We start from the raw sequence: 19,093 nt of genomic DNA on the forward strand, positions 1-19,093 counted from the left end.
AAAGGAAAGGGATATGAAGGCAGGACAGGGTTTTCCATGGTAGGTTTGGAACTTCACTGTACAGTTGTAATCCACATGTAACACAACAATATATCTGTGGTGTTTATGGAGTTGTGGGGGATGAATGGTTATACTTAGGTTATACTTAGGGGATTTCCATACCCTTTAAAATAGTGAGTTACTTACCTTTCATTGTCGTTATATTCCGGCCCCTCCACATGATGTCGCCAACATTCAGCGTCTGAGCAGTAAACAGCCAGCAACATCCTCCATTTTAAAGCGCTAGTTGGTGAATCCCAAAAAATGGTCACCAACATATTTAGTACTACCTACCGAAGAGTAACCAGAAGGCCACCAGCAAAAAAATGTACGGAGGCGAAGAAGCGCTATCTCCACCTCCAATGTCCCACCCTTGCACCTGCCTCTCTCTCCCTTCTCCCGGGCATGGGAGTTTGGGGTTTTTTTTAAAGTGAACTTCCTGGAGCAACCAATAGGTGTTCAATTGTGCAGGCAAAGGCAAAAAAAAATCCCCCCCCCCAGAGTTGTAGGACAAAGAATGACTCTCTAAGCTTCCCCTCTCCCAATCAGGAATGTGATTTATTTTTAAAGGAAGCAAGACTTGTGATTCCATAAGCAGTGGCAATAAAGAAGCACTATGCATCTATGATTAGATGCATAGATGTTTCAACAAAGAACTATTGATTTATTTAAAAAATAGCGGCCATCGTGGGCCCTTTAAAGCATGGAGAAAGAGGATTGGCTGCCTGGCTTAATTGACAAGTGGAAGAGAGTCATGTATAAATCGTGCTGCTTTTTTCCGCCATTTCCTGCAGCACTTGTGGAGGGGGAGAAGTGTGAAAAGGCAACAGAGAAGAGCGAGACAGCAAAAAAGGTGAGAAGGGGCTGGGAGGTGCGATTATATGTACGTTATCCCACTCAGCTGGCATAACGCTATTTTTAACAATGTGCGGAAATGCCCTTAGTTACGGTTCTTGGAGTGTAGAGGTGCCGAGACTATTCAGTTAGCTGTTCACATAGTGATCTGTCACCTTATAGACCAGCTAACACCACACATCCTTCTGGAGAAGCGAGTTTTCTGTAAGGTTTTATAGTCATGACGGTGCTGCTGGATTCTTTCTCTTTTCTGCAGCTACAGACAGACTGTCATCTTGATCTGTCATCATACAAAAGTGTTTGCATCACTTGGATTTTGGAAATACATTTTTTTAAATTTCATGTTATAGTTGCCAACTCCTGTTTGGGAAATTTCTGGAGTATTAGGGATGGAGCTGGGGTGAGGGGGGGAATGACCTTTGCTGGGTATAATGCCATTCTCCAAAGGGATCCAATTTTTGTCATCTGGAGATGTGTTGTAATTCCAAGAAAGGCCTCTTCTGGAGGTTGTCAACTCTATGCTTTGACTGCTCTCCGCCTTGGTGTAGAGAGCCAGTTTGGTGTAGCAGTTAAGAGTGGCAGCTTCTAATCTGGTGAGCTGGGTTTGATTCTCCGTTCCTCGACATGCAGCCAGCTGGTGACCTTTGGCAAGTCACAGCCCTGATAGTGCTGTTCTCACAGAGCAGTAACAGCAAGGCTGTCAGTCCCACCTACCTCCCAGGGTGTCTGTTGTGGGGAAAGGAAGGGAACGCAATTGTAAGCCACTTTGAGATTCCTTCGGGCAGTGAAAAGCAGGGCATAAAAGCCAACTTCTTCTTCTTCTTCTTCTTCTTCTTCTTCTTCTTCTTCTTCTTCTTCTTCTTCTTCTTCTTCTTCTTCTTCTTCTTCTTCTTCTTCTTCTTCTTCTTCTTCTTCTTCTTCTTCTTCTTCTTCTTCTTCTTCTTCTTCTGCTTTTCCTCCTCCTCCTCTCCCCCCGCTTTAAATAAAAGCCTTGGCAGATGAGGCAGAATCCATGTCCTCATTGTGCTCTCTCTCCTGTTCTAAATTCCTCTTCCATGTGTAGGGATTTGCCGACAAGAGGCAAAAAGTATCTTAAGCAGACAAGCTGATGTGGAAAGAGTCTGTCGCCTGTAGGAGCGCACTGGATGCCCGTTTTGCTCATCCCTGCCATTTGTCACACTCAGACTGCAAAGGCAGGCTTTGCATCACTCCTTGCCAGCTTGCCTGCACCCTAAAACAAAACAAACCGCATTTGCATTCAGGTTCCGTAATCAGGAGGCAGGACTGATGCACACCCTCGTATCTGGATTGAACCACTGGCTTGGGTGCTGGCCGTTCCAACAGGAGCCACCAACTACCTGGGGGGAAAATCCTCCACTTAAGTCGAAACATGATGGTCTGGATGGGAAGCACATGGTCCACAGTAGGATCGGGTAGACCTGGACTCTAACTGTTGCAGCCACCGCAACAGTCAATCAGTTCAAATTAATCAAGGGGTCTGAGCCAATGGCTTGCTGCCCAGGCCAGCCATATTGTTCTCTGTGTGTATATATGTTGGAAGGGGTCTTACAGGCCATCTAATCCAACCCCCTGTTCAATGCAGGACTAGCTTAGAATACAACAACAAGAAGAAGAAGTTGGTTCTTATATGCCACTTTTCTTCATCTGAAAGAGTCTCAAAGCGGCTTACAATCGCCTTCCCTTCCCTCTCCCCACAACAGACACCCTGTGAGGGAGGTGAGGCTGAGAGAGCCCTGATATTACTGAAGAAGAAGAAGAAGAAGAAGAAGAAGAAGAAGAAGAAGAAGAAGAAGAAGAGTTGGTTCTTATATGCTGCTTTTCTCTACCTGAAGGAGTCTCAAAGCAACTTCCATTCGCCTTCCCTTTCCTCTCCCCACAACAGACACCCTGTGAGGTAGATGAGCCCTGAGAGAACAGCTTTATCAGTGCTGTGGGAAGCCCAGAGTCACCCATCTGGTTGCATATGGAGGACGGGGGAATCAAACCCAGCTCGCCAGATTAGAAGTTCCTGCTGCTAACCACTATACCAAGCTGCCTCTCTCTACAGCCTCCAGGATAAGTACCTGTCCAGCTGCTGCTTGAAGACCCCCAGTGAGGGGGAGCTCCTCACCGCCTTAGGCAGCTGGCTCCACTGTTGAACTACTGTGGCTGTGAAATCCCCCCTCCCCTTGATATCTAGCTGGTGCCATTCTCCACTTAGCTTAAAGCCCTTCCAGCAGGTCCTCTCCTCTGCTGCCTCTCCCCACCCTCCTTCAAGTGGCAACCTTTCAAAGACGTCAAGAGAGCCACCCTGTCCCCTCTCAATCATCTCTTCTCCAAGTTTCTGCACATGAACCCACCGTTCAGAGGACAGGGTGTTTTTCTCCAGGCCTGTTGGCAACCCTGGTTTGCACGCCCTCCTCCAACTTTCTGTGATTTATGTTTCCAGAGCAAGTTAGCTCATCACCCCCCCCCGCACACACACACACCCTCTTTCCTCCCCATGTATGGGGGGGGGGAAGCAAGGCTCGAACTGTAGTTACAGTATAATATTGTTCTTTGACGTGGTTTGCTCGTTCCTCGGAAGCTGGTGTGCTCTGCCAAACCACATACTTAACAGGGGATGGTGTGAGTCAGCAGAAGGAGGCCTCTGATTGGGTGCCCGGCTCTCCTGATGGGGCTCCACTAACTTTGTGCCTTTCCTATTGGGAGGGAGCTTCTGGGGAGTTGCCTGCAAATGATGTTCCGTAACCTCACAGGCTGGGAAAATTGTAAGGGTTATCGTATGATTTCCCCACTCCCCCTTTAAACATCCTGGGAACCTGCAGTCTCGTGATTCATTCATTCATTCATGCTGCCGTTTCATTCATATCTGGAGTGCAAACCGGCTTCCCAGGTTCACCTTGAGTCAACTTCCACTCCCTGGAGTTTTGTCGCTTGTGACCTCCGGCACAGCAAAAATAGTTTTAACTGCAGGAAGGGCCGATGGGGGGGACCCCGTACAGGTGTCGTGCAGATATGTGACAAGCGCTTTAGAGTTGCTGGGACATCTGCGGAAGGCGAAAATAAAGAGCCAACTTGGTGTTACGGTTAATGGCGGTAGCCTCTCATTTGGAACTGGGTTTGTTTCCCTGCACCTCCACGTGCAGCCAGCAGGGTGACCATGGGCTAGTCATAGTCCTGTTAGAACTGTTCTCACAGATTAGTTCTGTCAGAGCTCTCTCAGCTTCACCTACCTCACAGGGTGTCTGTTGTGGAGAGAAGAAGGGAAAGGAGTTTGTAAACTGCTCTGGGCAATAAAAAGCAGGTATAAAAAAAACAGCTCTTTTTCTTCTTCTGTAGGCCCTATGTATATTCAAGAGAGAATTTTTTAAAATATGAGAGATAAATATGACTCCCTGCCCCTGACCTGGCAATCTGTAGTGATGCCATCTACTTGTGATTCTCCTGGTTCTTAGATGCCGCTTTTCTCTACCCGAAGGAGTCTCAAAGTGGCTTACATTCGCCTTCCCTTTCCTCTCCCCACAACAAACACCCTGTGAGCGAGGTGAGGCTAAGAGAGCCCTGATATCACTGCTCAGTCAGAAGAACTTTATCAGTGCTGTGGGGAGCCCAAGGCCACCCAGCTGGTTGCATGTAGGGGAGTGCAGAATCGAACCTGGCATGCCAGATTAGAAGTCCGGACTCCTAACCACTACACCCACCAAGTATGTGGGATTGTGCAGAAACCCTCCCTGAGACCCACAAAGAAAAGTGTCTTTGTTAAAATGATCGGACCTCTAAACCAATCTCTGCTGTTGATTTGGATTCATACTGTAGCTAATCCAGTTTTGGGTGTTTTCTATTTGATTTAAAGCGGGGGAAGAATAAGTTTTGTGAGCTTTTGGCTTTGCTATTCAAACACGCAGAGTCATTTTTGTGTCTCCTTGGGAAGACAACTTTCCCAAACTCACTTGAACTATCTGGATTCAGGAAGTCATTCTGGCCATTAGCCAGAAGAAGAAGAGCTGGTTTTTATACCCTGCTTTTCACTGCCCCAAAGCATCTCAAAGTAGCTCACAATCACCTTCCCTTCCTCTCCCCACAACAGACACCCTGTGAGGTGGATGAGGCTGAGAGAGCTCTGACAGGACTGCTCAGCCAGAACAGCCCTATCTGGGCTGTGACTGGCCCAAGGTCACCCAGCTGGCTGCATGGGGAGGGGCAGGTTGGAGACACACTTTTCTTGAGTGCTTTAGGATGCTTAGGGCTGATCCTGCATTGAGCAGAGCGTTGGACTAGATGGCCTGTATGGCCCCTTCCAACTCTATGATTCTAGGATTCTATGATTCTATGGCCTGGGTGGCCCCTTCCAACTCTATGATTCTATGATTCTATGGCCTGTGTGGCCCCTTCCAACTCTATGATTCTATGATTCTATGGCCTGTGTGGCCCCTTCCAACTCTATGATTCTGTGATCTCCCTTCCCCAAACCCTTCCTCAGGCTCCACCCCTAAATCTCCAGGTATTTCCCCACCCAAAGCTGGCAACCCTATGCTTTATCAAGTGTCAACATGTCTGCAACTAGGGATGCCAGAAGCCAGGTGGGACTTGGAATTACAACTCATTTCCTGACTAAAGAGATCAGTTCCCCTGAAGAAAACGTCTACTTTGGAGGGGGGACTCCATAGCCTTACACTCCACTGAGATCCCTCTCCACCCCAAATCCCCCCCCCACTCCCAGTTCCACCCTCTGTCACCAGGCATTTCCCAACCCATACCTAGCAGCGTATAGGGCTTGTTGAGAGAGAGGGACATAGGGATATCGTCTTAAGAGGTAAAGGTATCCCCTGTGCAAGCACCGAGTCGTGTCTGACCCTTGGGGTGACGCCCTCTAGCGTTTTCATGGCAGACTCAATACGGGGTGGTTTGCCAGTGCCTTCCCCAGTCATTACCGTTTACTGGGTACTCATTTTACCGACCTTGGGAGGATGGAAGGCTGAGTCAACCTTGAGCCGGCTGCTGGGATCGAACGCCCAGCCTCACGGGCAGAGCTTTCAGACTACATGTCTGCCGCCTTACCTCTCTGCGCCACAATAGCCTCATAATATCGTCTTACTCAGTTCTTTTTGGACTCCCTTGCTCAGTCAAGGGCTGTGCTAAAAGAATGCTTGTAAGCAATTTCTTTTTAATATTTTCTAACCTTGGATGCTGATGGCGGTTCTGTGTACAACATAGCCCTCCTGCACCATCTTGGACATGCAATTGCCAAAGTGAGTGCCAGGAGAAAGGGTGGCAATTGGCAAGGGGCTATTCTCCCAGGAGCGCACAAAGCAGTAAACTGTCCCCACGGTGAACAGGTGCTGGGCAGCGGATAACACAGAGGCAAGTTCTCCGAACAAGGAAAGGAAGCTAGGAGCCCTGGCTCTCTTGATGGGCAATTCCATACACAGATCAGGTGGCAGCAGCAAAGAGTCCCGAGAGAGAGAGAGAGAGAGAGCAGCCTCTCCAGGTGTTGAGAAAATCCTTGGAGTGAGTAGGATGGAATGAGGCCTGCAGGCCTGAGCAGGCCTGTTTTGCCACAAGTTGAAAAGGATATTACGAGCCAAAACAGTTTCCCACAAAAAGGAGTGCTGGCAGAGTCGAATTTTCCTTGGTATCTCTAGGGGTAGTCAAACTGCGGCCCTCCAGATGTCCATGGACTACAATTCCCATGTGCCCCTGCCAGCATTCGCTCTAGGGGTATACTTGGCCAAGGTGTTTTGCTAAAGCTCTCTCTCAAGGGACACGAGGAGAGATGAGGACTGTCATTCTGAACAATTCCTTCTCGTTGAGGAACAGAATTGCCAGCTTTGCCCTTCAAAAATTCTGGCACCTGAGTGAGGTTTGGACAGGGGGATTTTGCTCTCTGAAGCTGCTGTGGATCTGAAAGTTGTGTAAACCGCTCCAAGACCAGGAGGAGAAGGGCAGCTCATAAACTGAAAAACAAACAAAGAAACAGACTATCTGACTTGAGTGAATATATATACTCTAAAACAGGGGTAGTCAAACTGCAGCCCTCCAGATGTCCATGGACTACAATTCCCAAGAGCCCCCTGCCAGCGAATGCTGGCAGGGGGCTCCTGGGAATTGTAGTCCATGGACATCTGGAGGGCCGCAGTTTGACTACCCCTGCTCTAAAAACAGCAGGGGGGAACATAAGATGGTCAACATTGACTTGGTCTTTCATGCAGAGCTGGCCACCTACTTTGACTTTATCTTCAGCATAGTCTATGCATATCTTTGCCCTGATCTGGGTAGCCCAAGTTGGTCTGATCTTGTTAGCTCTCAGAAAGTAAGCTGGGTCAGCCCTTGCTAGTACTTGATTAGGAGTCTACCATGGAAGTCCAGGGTTGTTACACAGAGGCAGGCAATAGAAGGCCAACACCTCTTGCTTTGAAAACCCGATGGGGTCACCAAAAGTCACCTGCATATATTTAGGCTCAAGGGGGTGGCAGGTTGCAGTGGAGGAGCAATAGGGTGGTGAGTGTCCTGCATACTGCGGGGGGTTGGACTAGATGACACAGGAGGTCCCTTCCAACTCTATGATTCTATGATTCATATAAAGGATGGAGCAAAGTTGTTCTCTCTTGCCCCTGAGGAATGGACCAGAACCAATGGGATGAAATTAATGCAAAGGAAATTCCGTCTCAACATCCGGAAGAAGTTCCTGACAGTCAGAGCGGTTTCTCAGTGGAACAGGCTTCCTCGGGAGGTGGTGGGTTCTCCATCTTTGGAAATTTTAAAACAGAGGCTGGAGAGCCATCTGACAGAGAGGCTGGTTCTGTGAAGGTTCAAGCGGGTGGCAGGTGACAGTGGAGGAGCGATAGGGTTGTGAGTGTCCTGCATGGGGCAGGGGGTTGGACTAGATGACCCATGAGGTCCCTTCCAACTCTATAATTCTATGATTCTAGGGCAGGCCAGCTCAGCCAGGGATCTGTGAAAACCTGGGGTTTCTTGATGGCCCTAGAAGGGTTTTCTGAATTTTTAATACATTTTTTAAAAATTGCTAAACGTTTATCAGGCGATATGATCATAAATGGTCATGTTGACCTGCCCCTCCCAAATGGTCATGTTGACCTGCCCCACCCAAACGATCGTCATACTTCCGGGGTTTCTCGAAACCTGAAGAATTATTCAGGGGGTTCCCAAGATTAAAAAAGGTTGAGAAAGGCTGATTTCAGGTAATGTTCCTGACTCAGTGACTCACCTGTGGTGCTTCTGAGTGTGGCACCTGTTCCACGAATCAGGGATGCTGCTCAGGCCATTTTCCTATAGGACTTGTGGATGACACCTTGAATAAATGGAGGACAGGTATACTGTGAGCTGTCGGTCAGGGATGGACGTAAAGGGCCCATCCTTTCCAAAACCCTCCTTATATAACGACAACTACAACAATTTTATAGCCCACCCTTTCCGGTTGGCTTAGGGCGGGTAACAAGAAGGCACATATAAGTGCCCAATCTCTGTGCTCTCTTTCCAACACCGAACTGCCTAGGATTGCCAACTCTGGGTCTGGAAATTCCTGGTTATTTGGGGTGGACCTTGAGGCAACTCGGTGGGATCCGCTGCCTTACATAAGACCTTTATTGGCATTACACCAAAGAAAGCCAATGGAGAGTAGCAATTCAAATGGGTAGCTATGTTGGTCTGAAGTGGCACAGTAAAATCCTTGGAGTCCAGTAGCGTATGCCTTGAATAAATCTTTGAGGGTCTTAAAGGTGCTACTGGACTCTGATTTTTCAATGGACAGTACTACATAAAGCAGGTAAAATTCCAATTGTAACCTTAATCATAGAATCCTAGAATCCTAGAGTTGGAAGGGGCCATACAGGCCATCTAGTCCAACCCCCTGCTCAACGCAGGATCAGCCCAAAGCATCCTAAAGCATCCAAGAAAAGTGTGTATCCAACCTTTGCTTGAAGACTGCCAGTGAGGGGGAGCTCACCACCTCCCTAGGCAGCCTATTCCACTGCTGAACTACTCTCTGTGAAAAATATTTTCCTGATATCTAGCCTATATCGTTGTACTTGTAGTTTAAACCCATTACTGTGCGTCCTTTTCTCTGTAGCCAACGGAAACAGCATCCTGCCCTCCTCCAAGTGACAACCTCTCAAATACTTAAAGAGGGCTATCATGTCCCCTCTCAACCTCCTTTTCTCCAGGCTGAACATTCCCAAGTCCCTCAACCTCTCTTCATAGGGCTTGGTCCCTTGGCCCCAGATCATCTTTGTTGCTCTCCTCTGTACCCTTTCAATTTTATCTACGTCCTTCTTGAAATGGTGCCTCTGACAGGCAAACTGAATATTCTGTAAGAAACTAGCTGTGTTCTCAAGTCTCCCTGGCCCCATAGCAACAAGAAGACGATGGAGTTTGATTAAATCAGACATATTAGTATTCTCGGCTTGTCGTATAATTTACGTTGAGGGTCATAAAAGGCTTAGTAAAACAACATAATGTATCTTCAGGGGGTATCCCTCAAAATCTGCCTTCCAGGACAGCAGATGGCATGATATTAAACCCTGCCTGCAAAATAACTCTACGCAGATTTGGGTTATTTAGGGTACTCATGCATGCAGCCATTTGACCTGGATGAGGGAGGGGGTACAAGGCCTTGGAACTGTCTGGAGATTAGCGGTTATTCCTGGAGATCTCCAGACCACACATGGAAGTTGGTAACCCTACAGCTGGCAGGGAAAGCAGGCCGCAGAGAAGAGAGAGTAATACCACCACGGCTGGATGTTACATACAGTTCCCAACTCAAGTCCAATGTGTTATTAACAACCTACAACCCATTTAGGAGGGGTACACTTCCATCACATGGACCCGGGGGCTGGGGGGCCAACTTTTCCTTGCTTATGGACAGCCTGCTAGCATAAAACAACTTCTCACCCACAATGGTAAACCACTTAACACCAGTATGGACACTAGAGCCAAGGCCTGTAACAAGCCAAGATGCCAACTTTGCTCCCATGCAGATCCTAGCAACACCATGAGGGTGGTGTCTTCTTTCTTGCCCTGGGAGCCTATATGGTTTAGATGTGCTGATAAAAATATGTGGGGTTGGGCATGCCCCTCGCTTTTCTGCCCTCTAGGCTGAGTCGCCCACTGGCCTGGGAAGGGGGAGACGGCCTTTCTGGAAGCCGGGGGAAGCAAAACCAACCCATGAGAATGGCTTGCAGCGATTTCAGCCTAACAATGGAGCAGATGTGTCCATCAGTGGTTGGGTTAAAGTGGCTGCTCAGCTGCTAGGTTTAAGTGGCCCGATGAGCTGAAAATAACTGGGCAAAAGTTGGTTTCGTGGCTCCATATTGGGCCAAGTCCATGCTGAATTTTGGTTCATGGCCATCCCTGTTCAGCAGTGGAAGGAGCTGCCTCAGGAGGTGGGGAGCTCCCCCTCACTGGTGGCCTTCAAGCAGCGGCTGGACAGATCCTTATCCTGGATGCTGGAGGCTGATCCTGCACTGAGCAGGGGGCTGGACTAGATGGCCTGCATGGCCCCTTCTCACTCTAGGATTCTAGGAGTCTAGTTCAGCAGTGGAAGGGGCTGCCTAAGGAGGTGGGGAGCTCCCCCTCACTGGTGGTCTTCAAGCAGCGGCTGGACAGATCCGTCTCCTGGATGCTTGAGGCTGATCCTGCGTTGAGGTGGGACTAGGTGGCCTGTGTGGCCCCTTCCAACCCCATGATTCTAGCATTCTCCGGCAACCTTAAATAACCTTCCCAGATTCAAGCATGAAAAATATTTATAGGCGTTGGGGAAGTGGAAGGTGAGGAGGAACCGAAATGACTGCCCTGAACCTGTTCTTGTCAGTCTTCTGAAACTATCTATGCATGTCAAGTAAGGCACATTCATGGTTTGTGTGCATTTCTTTTAAAGGGAAGTTGTTTTAAAGGGGAGATGTTGTAGTTGATGCTCTTAAGCCCGGCAATTGTGTTGTCTCCGGAAACAGAGGGGGACTGTACAACAAATCGTACAACTATACATACTAGTCTTTCACCATCTCAGGCTCCATCACCTGCTCAGTTGTCTGTGCCATCAAAGGCGAACAATGGCTTTCTATTCTCTACCTAGGGCAAACAAGCCAATCCACACACCAAAGGATAAATGGACTCAAATCCAATGTAAAGAACCACAAAACTGAGAAACCTGTAGGAGAACATTTCAGCCTCCCAGGGCGTTCATTGGGGGACTTCAAAGTAGCTGTTCTATTGCAAAGAAATTTCAGAAACAGACTGGAAGGGGAGACTATTGAATAGGAAGTTATAACAACACTCAGACCAATGGAGCCCCCTGGCCTTAACAGAGACATTGGCTTCTTATCTTACTACACGTGCTAAGTCACTCAGAAACTGAGCTTGTTGTTTTGGGGGGAGGGCCACTGGGCTCACATTCAGTTCCCACATCTGTTGTTTATTCCTTTATCACCTGTATGCCAGTTTAAATGTCTTGCCAAATGTGCTGCTCCAGTCTTAGCTGTATTTATTGCTTGGTTACTTATACATCTTTATTGAATCTACCGTTACGTAGCATTCAAGGAAAGCGGTTTCAGATCTAACCGAAGGAGTTTACAACTGCACATACTAGTCTATCAAGTCCTGGTCGCTGAACGTGTCAACCTTGGGGAGATGACTGAATTCAAACTTCTGCCTATACATGCTAATTGAGGGCCATTCACTATAATTGCCCAATTAATTATGTATCTGAATTCTAGCTAACCTCCCTGGCAACTAACAAACTTCCACTTCATCCCTGCCCTCTCTCTATATATGTATGTTTGGTTGGGGAAACTCTGTTCCATTATATCTGAGGAAGAGCGTGTGAAAATCTCAAACCTTGAATAAGACTTTGCTGTCTTAAAGGTGCCCCTGGACACTCAAACTTTGTTCTTTATCAACTAAGCTTGTTATCCCTGTTTGATTCTGGAACCTGTTAAACATTTTTATTATGCTGTATGTAAATTTACTGCTCACACTTTACATATGTAAGTACGGACTAGTAACTCCCATTTCATTATGTCTGAGGAAGTATGCCGGCTCATGGAAGCTTATATCAGCCGTTCTCAACTTTTTTGAGAAGTTGGTTCTTATATGCCGCTTTTCTCTACCCGAAGGAGTCTCAAAGTGGCTTACATTCGCCTTCCCTTTCCTCTCCCCACAACAGACACCCTGTGAGGGAGGTGAGGCTGAGAGAGCCCTGAGATTACTGAAGGAGAAGAAGTTGGTTCTTATATGCCGCTTTTCTCTACCCGAAGGAGTCTCAAAGTGGCTTACATTCGCCTTCCCTTTCCTCTCCCCACAACAGACACCCTGTGAGGGAGGTGAGGCTGAGAGAGCCCTGAGATTACTGAAGAAGATGAAGAGTTGGTTCTTATATGCCACTTCTCCCTACCTGAAGGAGGCTCAAAGCGGCTTACATTCGCCTTCCCTTTCCTCTCCCCACAACAGACACCCTGTGAGGGAGGTGGGAGGTGAGAGAGCCCTGATATTACTGAAGAAGAAGAAGAGTTTGTTCTTATATGCCACTTTTCTCTACCAGGAGTCTCAAAGTGGCTTCCATTCGCCTTCCCTTTCCTCTCCCCACAACAGACACCCTGTGTGGAGGGTGAGGCTGAAAGCTCTTTCCCCCAGCAGATAACTAGCAGCCCACCAGCAAAAGAAAGGTGTGGAGGTGAAGAAGCGCTACCTCTCCTTCCAGTGTCCCACCTGTGCACCCGCCTCCCTCTCCCTTCTTCTGGGGGACGGGAAGTACTTTTTAAAAATGGAGAACAGCCTGGAGCAATGAAACACGCGCCTTGGCTGAGATTGTCTGTGCCTCTATGAAGATTCGGAGAGGCGTTTAATTGAATAAGTCAAGCATATACCCTGTGCCGGTTCCCAGCGCAGAAAAACCGGAGCTGATAAGATAACTCTTTTGACCAGTCTGCTATTGCAGTATGTTCCCTTTTAAAGACCAGACGGGTTTCGAAACGCCTGCCTGCCTGCATCGGCCAAACAAAGACAAAGTTTGCAACATGTGCAATTACTTTTATGAGCTTCTGTCTCGGTCGTGCATCTACATGCACATCATCTTCACCTAATTAGGAAATAATTATCCCTCGTCATCTGCAAAGGCCCAAGGGGGTCCCCATCAGTTAGCTGAGACTTGACGGTATTTTCTTCCACCACAAGTGGTTGCAACTGCTCCTGTTCTCCGCTCCTGTTCCCTGCAGTAACACAATTTCGAAAGTTTTGCAATGTGTACAGTCCTATGTTTGAAGCTTTTCATCTTCGGACTTGTCTCCCTTTCCCGGGTGAACTGATAGCCTCTTCTGTTCTCTTGCCCATCGGATTGCCATTGACGATATGAGAGTTATGGCTGTTTCTTTCCCCCTTCTTCTCTTTCCCCAGCTGTATTCCCAGCTGCGAGGTTCTGATGGACACCATATTTGACAGAAAAAGAGAGAACCTGTCCCAGGCTATCAAAATCAGTTAACAATATATTTATACGCTTCTAGGTAACACTGTGTGTGAACGAGACCTTGGGGTACTTGTGGATTGTAAGCTAAACATGAGCAGGCAGTGTGATGCAGCGGTAAAAAAGGCAAATGCCATTTTGGGCTGTATCAACAGGGGCATCTCATCAAAATCACAAGAGGTCATAGTCCCATTGTATACGGCACTGGTCAGACCACACCTGCTGTGTGCAGTTTTGGAGGCCTCACTTCAAGAAGGACGTTGATAAAATTGAAAGGGTACAGAGGAGAGCGACGAGGATGATCTGGGGCCAAGGGACCAAGCCCTATGAAGATAGGTTGAGGGACTTGGGAATGTTCAGCCTGGAGAAAAGGAGGTTGAGAGGGGACTTTGTCTAGATACCACTCCCATTTTTGAGTTGTGTTTGTGGTTCTGCCAAGAACTGTCCTTGAGGTCCGAGGCAGGATTGAAGCAGGGAATGAAATCGACCAATGTGCAGCTAGAGCCCATCTGCTGGATCCAGTCAGTTTAAATCAAAACTAACCAATAGCATGCACTAACAGGAAAATCCATTGGTTGCTGCTGTATATAACAGCCTTTCTCAGCTTGAGAAACCTCTGGAACATTCTTCAGGCTTTGAGAAACCCCAGAAGTGACGCAATCGAGCAGAATATGGTTGGGAAGCACAATTGTGTACATGCCCACCCGGGGCCCCCTCCCCTCCCCTTCCCACCCCCTCCGGGCCCATCGTTGGCCATTTTGGAAAGGGGAGAGGCGATAGGGTTGTGAGTGTCCTGCACAGTGCAGGGGGTTGGACTAGATGACCCAGGAGATATATGGTCATATCACTTGGTAAACTGTTAACAAAAAATGCATATACAGTTATGATTGATTAATTAGTTCATTAATTAACTCCCACTCATTCAGGAAAGCCTTCCAGGGCTGACCCCAGTGTCTCACAACCCTGGCTGAGAAAGCCTGGTATATAATTTGGGGTTTGTTCCTATGGCTCCTTCCCTGCAACTAAATCCGCACCTCTGCCCTCCCATCGGTTGCCAGGAGATACCTTCCCACCAGTTGCAATGCTGCCCTCACGTGGGATCCCCTTAAATCTACCAGTTGTCCCTGCTAAAGGGAGCTTGTTAAAACAAGCTAAGTAGAACAAGCGGCAGTAATCAGGAACTGTGAGACAGCATAAACATTTATGGCAGGAAAAGGGAAATGAAGGCATGAAACCTGGATGAACAAGAGAGCCGATTTGCTCAGCATCCGCTGTGAACATGGGCTAGTTCAGCCCTTTAAACCGCTCCGTTCCCACTGCACGTGCCTTGTTTAATCCCAGTTCTAATAAAGGGTTCATAGAGAACCCCAGCTTGGCAGTTTTCTTCCCTGTCCTCCAAGTCCACGTAGGAGAGACTCAGGGTGAGAGTCAGGTACAACGCAGTCAAAGAATAGTGGACTTTAATCTGGAGAACCAGGTTCAATTCCCCATTCCTCCACATGCAGCCAGCTGAGTGACCTCAGGCTAGTCACAGTCCTGTTAGAGCTGTTCTCACAGAGCAGTCTCTCTTAGAGCTCTCTCAGCCTTACCCACCTCACAGGTTGTCTGTTGTAGGGAGAGTTTCAAGTGAGTCACTGTGTTGGCACAACAAAAACAGAGTCCGATAGCACCTTTAAGGCCAACAAAGATTTATTTCAGATTTATTCGAGCACAGCATGCACTCAAAAGCTCATGCCTAGAATAAATCTTTGTTGGTCTTAAAGATGCTAATGGACTCTGTTTTTGTTGTTAGAGGGAGAGGAAGGGAAGGCAATTGTAAGCTGCTTTGAGAGTCCTTCGGGTAGTAAAAAGTGAACTCTTCATCGTCTTCCTCCTCTTTTGCCTGGGGATTGATCTCCAGCCCCACCTGGAGGTTGGCCATCCTATCTGGAGATCAGTCATGTTTTTTCAAAGGTCTCCAGGTTCCACCTGGAGGTTGGCACCCCTAGCTTGTATACAAGAAGCCATGCTGTCTGAAACCGTGGAAAGCACTAAGTGGGCGGTTTGTTCAGCCGCTAAAACAGCATCTGACATTTGGTCTCAATGGGTGTCGGGTTTCCTCCTAGTATGATGTGGGCTGATTCAGGGCAGCCAATAACGGCTGGAGTTGGGAGATGAGACCTGGAGGCATGGGTTGTGTGTGTGTGTGTGTAGGCAAACAAGGATCACACACACACACACACACGCACACGAACACACGCACACACCCTGGGTGACCTTGCATGCTCAAATAAGGAGTGTGAACATACTAGTTACTCTGCTTTTCCTGTGGCATCTTTAAGACCAGCGAAGTTTTAAAATTAGCTTCAGGTTGGGCAGCCTTGTTGATCTGAAGCAGCAGAACAAATTTTGAGTCCAAGGGCATCTTTAAGACCCGCAAAGCTTCATTCAAGTTATAATCTTCCATGGGCACTGACATGTTATTCTAGAGACATAAGCTTTTATTCAAGGGATAAGCTTTCGTGTGCATGCATCTGTGTGTGCACATGAAATCTTATGCCCCTTGAACAGAACCTGGTCTTAAAGGTGCCATGGGGCTTAAAAAGATTTAACATCTTGCTGGACTCACACTTTGTTTTGGTGCTTTAGACCAGGGGTAGTCAACCTGTGGTCCTCCAGATGTCCATGGACTTCAATTCCCATGAGCCCCTGCCAGCATTTGCTGGCAGGGGCTCATGGGCATTGTAGTCTATGAACATCTGGAGGACCACAGGTTGACTACCCCTGCTTTAGACTAATAGGGCGACTCTCCTGAATCTAACTGTAAAACTTGGTGGGTCCTCAAGGTGCCACTGGGCTTAAAAAATTTAAAGTCTTCAAGGTGCCACTGGACTCAGACTAGGCTGCTTCAGACCTACACCTGAACCAGTTTTTCCTGCTCACAACTCACTGCAATCTAGTCTGACAACTTGCACTTGACTCCTAGCAATTTAAAAGCAAGCAAACAACAGTGGAATAGGCTGCCTAAGGAGGTGGTGAGCTCCCCCTCACTGGCAGTCTTCAAGCAAAGGTTGGATACACACTTTTCTTGGATGCTTTGGGCTGATCCTGTGTTAAGCAGGGGGTTGGACTAGATGGCCTGGATGGCCCCTTCCAACTCTATGATTCTACGAAACAAATAAACAAACAAAAAACCCAACTAGTCTTTTTTTTGGGGTGGTGGTGGTGGTGGTGGTGGTGGTGGTGGTGGTGGTGGTAGGGTTGCTAGTTCTGGGTTGAATTTCTGGAACGAATATTTGCACACTGAGAACACGAGGCTTCTCCCAGCTCTGCAGACTTGACCTCATGTCTCAGGGTCTGTAGAATAAACATGTAAGCAATGAGAGAACTTAGAGTCTTCATGATCTTGCTATTTGTAAAGTGTGTTCAGAAAATGTTATCAGAGCACATGGCTCAGGGACAGAGCATCTGCTTTATAAGCAGAATGTCCTGGGTTCTGTCCCTGGCATCTCCAATTGCAATTTATTTTACTGATCTATTATTTATTTAATTAGAATACTAGAATCAGAGAGCTGGAAGGGGCCAGACAGGTCCTGTAGTCCAGTGGTCCCCAAACCCCGGTCCGGGGACTGGTCCCGGTCCGTTGATACTGGGCCGCGGTACCTCCGGGCCGCAGCTGCTCCTTGTCCTTCTCCCCGGCTGCTGCCTTGGGGGCTGCCCTGCCACTCTGCTGCCAGCTCACCTTTGGTGCTCTCCGGCGGCCGCCATGGCTGGGGCTCCCCCTCGGCATGGCACTGCGCAGCTGCTGTTGGCAGCGCCTCCCAGTGGGCAGCAGGAAGTCAGGGGCACCAGCGGGAAAGCAAGTGGAGCAGGATTTCAGGTGGTGACGTCCCTCGGCAAAAGACTACCCCCCCTCCCGGGCCTCAGTAAAATTGTCAAGCGTTGACTGGACCCCAGTGATAAAAAGGTTGGGGACCGCTGCTCTAGTCCAACTCCCTACTCATTGCAAGATCATCCTAAAGCATCCTTGATAAATATCTGTCCAGCTGCTGCTTCTGAGAAGGCTCAAGGGGGTGGCAGGTTACAGTGGATGAGCGATAAGGTTGTGAGTGTCCTCCATAGTGCGGGGGGTTGGACTAGATGACCCAGGAGGTCCCTTCCAACTCTGTGATTCTATGATTCTAGGATCAATAAGGGCCACAACCACTGAACATTTGTGCTAGCCTTGGAGAAGGTTTGCTGTGAGGAGTGATCGATTGTGACCAGTTTAGGACCAAATGCAGCCAAAGTATAAAAGTGATGGATTGGTAGGAAGGGTATAACTTTTTAAAAGGAGCACTCTGACACCTGCCCATTGGGCTCTCTTCAGTCTCCTCAGATCTCAGAAGCTGAGCAGGGTCGGCCTTGGTTACTGCTTGGGCGGGAGACCTCAAATGAAGTCCAAGGTTGCTGCGCAAAGGCAGGAAATGGCAAAGCCCCCTCAGAGCCTCTCTTGCTTTACAAACCCTGTGGGCTACCCATTAGTTGACTGCAACTTGACCTCGCTCTCCGTCACCTCCCTGCTCTGTGAGCACGGAGACAGTTTTACATTGAGCAGCCTGGCAGTTTGAGAGCAGCTGGAGATCTCAGTGGTTAAAGAGCAGCAGCCTCTAATCTGTGAGAGCAGGGTTCGATTCCCCGCTTCTCCGCATGCTGCCCGCTGGGTCACCTTGGGCTAGTCACAGTCCTGCTAGAGCAGTTCTCTCAGAGCTCTCTCCCACCGATCTTTGAGCCGATCATTTGATGAGCCTTCGGGGAGGGCGGTATATAAACAAACAAACAAACAAACAAATACTTGATTTAGATATTATTGGACCATCGATCTCCAGTTTTGACATATTTCTTTCTCTAAGTTATTAATTATCAAATCAAATCAAGTCAAATGAAACCGAAACAAATTATAACCGTATCACCTAAGCTTGTTACTCCTGCTCAGTCTTTGGAGCTGTTCAACATCTTCATTATGCTCCATGCTAAATTGCTGCTAACGTTCTACCTGCATGTAGAGACTAGCAATTTCCATTTCATTGAAACTTTGTTGGTCTTAAATGTGCCGCTGGATTCGAATATTCTCTCTCTATTAAGCCTTGCATTGCTTTCCCACAGTGGCGAAGCCTCCTGCAGGATGAAAAGCCCCGTCCTCTTTCTCCTTTGCAAATGTAAAGAGGCCAGAGACTCCAACAACAACTATCACAAAGTATCACGAATTTGCAGGTGACAAGAAATTGGGAGGAGCAGCAAACTCTCCAGAAGATAGAGATCGAACGAGATCTGAACATGATGGGAAAGCAGACAAGTGAGAAGATTTAATTCCATAAGGAGAAGTACACAGTCGCAAAAATGAGAAGCATGCATACTGGATGGGAGAATCATAGAATCATAGAATCATAGAATCATAGAGTTGGAAGGGGCCATACAGGCCATAGAATCATAGAATCATAGAGTTGGAAGGGGCCATACAGGCCATCTAGTCCAACCCCCTGCTCAAAGCAGGATCAGCCCTAAGCATCCTAAAGCATCCAAGGTACACTCCTGAGTAGCCGTGTGTGCAAATAAAATCTTGGGGGTGCGTGTGGACTGTGAGCTAGATAGGAGCAGGCAGGGTGATGTGGTGGTAAGGAAGGCAAATGCAGTCTTGGGCTGTATCAACAGAGGCATCACATCAAAATGTCAAGATGACATAATCCCCCTGTAGACCACATTGGTCAG

This window comes from Paroedura picta, chromosome 7, assembly GCF_049243985.1.
Source record: "Paroedura picta isolate Pp20150507F chromosome 7, Ppicta_v3.0, whole genome shotgun sequence".
NCBI lineage: Eukaryota > Metazoa > Chordata > Lepidosauria > Squamata > Gekkonidae > Paroedura > Paroedura picta.